The sequence below is a fragment of the Raphanus sativus genome, chromosome 2 (assembly GCF_000801105.2).
Source record: "Raphanus sativus cultivar WK10039 chromosome 2, ASM80110v3, whole genome shotgun sequence".
NCBI classification, from domain to species: Eukaryota; Viridiplantae; Streptophyta; class Magnoliopsida; order Brassicales; family Brassicaceae; genus Raphanus; species Raphanus sativus.
In genome coordinates this window covers 12,065,188-12,071,459 of record NC_079512.1, presented here as the reverse complement: position 1 = coordinate 12,071,459, position 6,272 = coordinate 12,065,188, and the positions used below count along the sequence as shown (strand labels likewise).

Below are 6,272 nucleotides of genomic sequence, written 5' to 3'. Positions count from 1 at the left end.
ACAAGGCGTACCATAAAGTGCCTCATATGGTGCCATCTCATACTTGCATGATTGGTGTTGTTGTACGAAAATTCTGCTATATGTAGATACTTCCCCCAGTTTCCTTCCCGATATAAAATGCAAGCTCTGAGCATATCCTCCAATGTCTGAATAGTCCTCCCTGACTGTCCATCTGTCTGTGGGTGGTAGGCTGTACTCATGTGGACCTTTGTCCCAAACGCCTTCTGAAAGGCTCCCCAAAAAGCATATGTGAACTTAGAATCCTAACCTGATACAGTACTGACGAGAACTCCATGCAACCTCACAATCTCTCTGACATAAATTTGTGCCGACTGATCAGCGCCATCTGTTTTTCTTAATCACTAGGATATGAGTGGACTTGATGAGTATATCTATGATCACCCATATATCATTCTTCCCACCTGAGGTGGTCGGTCGTCTAGTAACAAAATCCGTCCTATGCCTCATTCCCGCTCTGGTGAAATCAGTGTCTGAAATAACTACTAAGTACTTAACACACAGCCATCACAAATCTGACATGTCTGAAACTCTGATACAAATAGAGCAACATCTTTCTTCATACCAACCCAATGATAATAACACTTCAGATTTCTTTACCTCTTAGATGACAGCCACTCTAAAATTGTAGTAATCTTTTTTTTTTAAACTTTCAGCACTTCCTGATTCTAAAACCATTTGACCTAAAAATTCATTTTTTTTCTTTCTTTCCAAAAACTACTCATATAGAGCTACCAAAATTCTCCCCAAACTCACATAACAAATTGTAACTGCTCAACATGCTCCTCTCTGCTCCAGGAATAAATCAAGATATCGTCGATGAAGACAATTGCGCACTTATCCAAGTGCTCACGAAAGACTTCATTCATAAGTTTCATGAATGCTACTGGTTCATTTGTCGACCCAAATGGTATCACCACAAACTCGTAATATCCGCAAGTGTATGGAAAATCCACAATGTAAATACTCCTCAGCTATAGCAATCTAATGGTATCCCGATGCCAAGTCAATATTCGATAACTATGAATCTCCATGCAGTTAATCTGAAAACCTCATCAATACGATAGTTACCATGTCCAAGTCTCTGTAGTCGATACAATTTCTGAAACTCACATCTATCTTCGGTGCAGCAAAACTAATGCTCGAGGTGAAGTACTTGCCCTCATAAAACCTTTATCTGATAAATCTTCCATCTGGTTTTCAGCTCGGCCAACCCTGCTGGCGCTAATCGGTATGAGACTCGTGAAACCAGTGATGTGCTTTGGTTCCATATCAATCACAGAAGCATCTCCTCTTTCTGGTGTTAATTCTTCAAAAAGCTTTAAATACATCCTCATACTTTGCAACCACTGAAATGTCCTGCAACTCATGATGTCCATCGTCCTTAACCATCAAAATAATCGCCAGAAATCCCTCTGATCCTCTCTCAAGTAGATCCTCAACATGCAACATGAAGATAACCGAAATTCCTCGGTAAGCCTGAATACACTGAAATGTGATCTTCCCATGTCCTCTAGGGATATGAACTCTTGATCTTTGGAAATATAGTACCACTCGATGACGTCACAGCCAATCCATCCCAAGTATAACCTCATAGTAATCCAGCTCCATCAATGCTAAGTCCCCGATGAAGTCGACCCCTCCAAGTAGGACTGGTACCTCTCGATTAACGCTGGTGGTTCCCAACCTCTCTGTGTCGGCTGTCTAAATCTTTATAACTTAAACACAATTAGAAATGGTCAACACCACCAAAATCTGGCAAACCAAACCAAGCTTAACTCCAGTATATACAAAAGCAAGATGCCGCACCCCTAATCCAAAAGCGATCCCCACGAGTTTACAACTGAACATACCTCCAAATAGTCAATTTACTCATACACAATAACACATGCCAACCAATGGCTCATACCTCAAATCACATAACTCATACATCAGAAATTCGTGGAGCGATGGCTTGAAAATGGGTGGTGGCTGAAACGTCACATATCCACTCTTGAAAAACCTCGAAATAATGACTGAAGAAATTGATAAACCTCTGAGCAATCTAACAAACTGACATCACCCATCTCATGAACATCTGGCTAGAACTCTAATATCTGAAGGGTGAATGACGATGATTTTACTCATCGACATAAAAAAGACAATTGAGTTAGTATTTACTAGACGTAGTGGTGCTAAAAGAATTTCCAAAAACCTCTTTTAATAATTAATATTTATTATATATACTTTTTGAAAACATTGAAAACCGAGTCCTCTAATCGCCATCCCGGGACGGAACCGGGACGGAACCTGCTCTGATACCAAATTGTAACACTCGTCACTTCCTATCTCGAGAAAAATGGGCCAGCAACAATAACTCATAACACAATAGCCCATAAACACCAATCCACTCACCCAAAACCCAAATAATAATCCGACTATAAAGTCCAGTAGCACCAATCCGTCCAAATATCATATACTCGTCTGTCTCACCTGAAATGGGGAAGAAAGAGGGGTGAGCAACAGGGGAGTCACTCAGTGAGGTATGAGATGCTAAACCCAAAGTTCATTGACTTGGACATAGCACTCCGAATAAATATAATTTAATACTAATATATAACAACCACGGCACCTAAAGCACCCAAACAGCAAACAATATCCTAGCGAGGTGCACACTCGCTGCCCACTCACGGGTCAAAACACCCCGAGATAGTGCTCGGCACACCGCCCGTAGACGATTTATCGACACAGACTAGGTTACGGCCCAACCAGTCGACTGTAGCTGTCCGTAACCCCGCAAACAATCCGGCATACAGAAGTACATCTCTGAATCCGTCTCAACACTTCTAACTAATAATTTACAATACGAGAAGCAATCAATGTTGAATCATCTAACATCCTAGTTCCGGTTTAAGCAAGCAACCTAAAACTAAACAAGCAATGACAGACTTGATTTCACACAGACTGTACATATTAGAAATAAATTATACATATTTGAGGTCCTAAGTCGTGTACGAGAAATTACGAGAATAGCCCTCAACTTTGCCACAATTCTGAAGAAAACTGAGAAAACACCAAATGTCCTTGACGGTTCTAAAACAGCAACTCCGGAACTCTATGAAAAAAGATGAATATGATGATTCTGACAGAACTGAACTCTAAAGAAAACAAATGAAATCTCAAGAACCGACCGTTAACTTTTCGATCTCTCCGGTCAGAATGTAGTCCTTGATGTCCTCTGTCCATAGTCATCTAATTTACTCCGATCGGACACCATTTGATTAACCAAAATTGCTTCATGTCCAGGCTGGTCGCAAACGCAGACTGCACCGATACCTCTCACGGAAACAAGCATAATACTCAGAAAATAACTCGAATTGACGATCCGCTTGTTGGAGATGATAGATAAAAGACTCAACTACTTACTTACAAATTTCCAGATTGAAAGCTTTTGTTTAGGTCGACCGTTTCTCCCTTACAGCGAGACTGATCGGAACTGACTCTGCAACATAACAGTTGAATTAACGCCAAGAATAAAACGCCCACAACTCTCCAACCGTACCTTGGTTTGACGATCTAAAAGATGATATAGAAAGCTGACAGCAAGAGCTTTCCAATGATATCTCGCTCGTTTCCTGGTTCCTTCTGGATCGACGGGAAAACACAGATGAAGTTGACTGTCGGCGGATCCGATCTACAACGAACAGCCCCAAAGAAATAATCATAACTATTAGATGAAAACTCCAAATGATGATCCGCTTTCTGATAAACATAGATATATGAGTGTAGAACATATCCTAAAAATGTGGAATCGAAATTCTCTGTTTTGATTGACCGTTCTTCTGTTCTCCCAAAACGTATCTGCTGAACTTTAATCTGTTTTTTTAGATGGTGATGAGATATCAACAGGGAAGGAGGAGAAACATGGCTGAGCTCTATTTTTTTAAGTTGAAAATGACGGCAGTTAAGAAGAGAAGAGAAGAGGATGCTGCATACACTTATATACTTAAGTATATGATCATAGAATTAATTAATTGAACCAACCTACAATCGGTTTAAATAATTATTTGGTCCAAGAAATAAATAAATAAACCAACTATTGGTTTTGGGTCGTTACACAGATGACCTTCTTTAAAACCAAAGAGACATTTTTGGATCTCTGGCTTGTAGAAAAAGGAGCTCTAAATAATAGTCTCCATCGACTGTGATGAGTTTGGTTTAATGAGACCAAAGTTAACATCTTAGAGTGTACACTCTCCACGAGCTTTGCAACACCATTCCGTAAAGACCAAAGCAAATAATGTGACCAAATAAGTATTACTCCAATGGAGTGACAATCCATTTCGAACCAGACCTTGTCCATATTAGTGATACTTTCACACAACCTAAAGAGCGGATATGAATACTGTACTCTGCTTGGCAGCCATTGTCCTTTTGTATCACGCTTATAGTTCCGGAACAGAGCCAAAGCAATATCACAGTCCAACCAAAACTCCAAAAGACTCAGTTTATTCATTATGTTGTCATAAACAACAAAAGATCCTACAAATCCATGGGGCATAACCACCCTAAAACTCAAAACAAACTCAAGAGAAATCCAAAGTAAACAACTAATGTTCATAGAACTTATTAAACCACCTCCCACCACAGAAACCACTTCCTGTTTTATTAAATAAAAATTGAAAAAAGCTTGACCCATAAACTAATTCTTATGATTATCAGGTGGCAGGTTTGAGGCAACCTGACTCTCCACTGGATTCTTGCTATCCCCTGTTCGAGTAGCTAGCTTAGCCGGAGCTCTCTTACGAGGAGAAGCTAAAGCCTTTGCAATCCGCAACTTATTGCTCGCTGCAGTGCTGGTTGTAAACTTAAAAAGTCTCTTCTTAGTAGTTTGTTTCTTTGCTTCCTCCTCAAGTAAAGGACCTTTGCCATCAGCCTGCACCTGTAGTTCCTCTGTTTCAGTACCTGTGGCCTCTGTCTCCATTAGAAGATTCGTCGCAGCTATCTCCTCTTCAGAAAGGTCGGGCAGATCGTCTGCATTATCCAAATCAAACCCCTGTTCCTTGCACGACGCTCTAATCTCATCCCAATCCATCACGTCCTCCTCCCCCAGTTTCGCCTGATTTTCCATTAACCCTTGTAGTTGTTGAATCCCTTTTTCTGCATCAATTGGATCCGACACCACCTCTGCGCCCATCGCCTGTGTTTTCTCCAACTGATCTTGAGAACTCTTTGACGGAGGCATCAAGTGATCGTCTCCCACAGTCGTGATCTCACCCTCCTCCCTCGTATCCTCTTGCAAACACACTTGGTTTTGTTGCTCTCCAGCACGACCTGAACCATTGCTAGTCTGTTCATGAGATCGTTGATTCTCCCTTCGCTCTGTTTTGTGTCGCGTCATCTCGCCTTCTCCCCTGTGATTCCCTTGGAAACCAGAGCCTCTCTTGCCTCCTTTGTCTGCAACTCGTACCCACTTTGAATCAGCTTCCTCCACCATTTTTCCTTTGCCTTTGCCGTAGTAATCCCTTGACTCCCTCTCTCGGTTTTGATAGCCTCCACTCCCATTAATGATAACACCCTTATAACTTCGAGCTCTCTCATCATGTGTCTCCACATCGTGCCATCCTCCATTTCCTACTCGGTTCTCTGGTTGGTTCACGTGGCTCTGTTGAGCAACCTTCACCATTGGACAGTTCACATCTTTGTGACACAAACTGCCACATTTCTCACAATATCCAAACAGCTTCTCGTATCTCAAAAGTATGGGCACCTCCTCACCGTCATAAAATTCACCTCCTGTGAAGTCCACTGACGTCTCAAAACACAGCTCCTTAAAGGCGTCCACCACCACCAGAACCCTCATTTGATCTAAGTCGACTTCAACCACTTCACCAATGGCTCCTCCGATGCTTTCAAATGTCGGAACTGTTCTGTACTCCTTGGACACACCCAAAACTCGAACCCAGAAGGGAATTTCCGATGGATAGTGAAGCGACTTCTTAGGTTGCCACTTCCCCAAGGCAATCATCCAATAATCAAAATGATATGGTTGATGCTTGAGGACCCCTTCAATATCTTCCTCCTTCTCAAACTCAAACTGGAACTTTCCTAATCCCAAGTCCGTTCCGACCACCTTATCCTCCGGATTCCATATCTTGGGAAGCTTAGTAAGTAAAGCCTTCATCTCTTGTTTTCCTGGATTCATACATCTGCCAATCAACATCTTGGAACAGGACTTGGTCAAGGTAGAGTTGTCGAAATGAGGCACTGAGATC

The 6,272-nt window shown here is 41.6% G+C and overlaps 1 protein-coding gene across 18 annotated transcripts in view; it reads right to left on the bottom strand.

Moving 5' to 3' along the window:
• The window catches only part of LOC108842133 (uncharacterized), a 10,902-nt gene extending 6,951 nt beyond the window's left edge, over nucleotides 1–3,951 (bottom strand). For 9 of the 18 annotated variants that reach the window (XM_056998836.1, XM_056998849.1, XM_056998844.1 and 6 more), the window contains exons 1-4: nucleotides 3,560–3,951; nucleotides 3,428–3,499; nucleotides 3,189–3,321; nucleotides 2,413–2,490 (exon numbers count right to left, since the gene is read on the bottom strand). The gene's annotated coding sequence lies outside the window, so the exon portion shown is untranslated. Of the gene's footprint in view, nucleotides 1–2,412; nucleotides 2,491–3,022; nucleotides 3,334–3,423; nucleotides 3,500–3,559 lie in introns of all 18 variants that reach the window. The other 9 variants (XM_056998880.1, XM_056998904.1, XM_056998889.1 and 6 more) reach the window with 8 other exon arrangements.
• Between the last annotated feature and the right edge of the window lie 2,321 nt (nucleotides 3,952–6,272).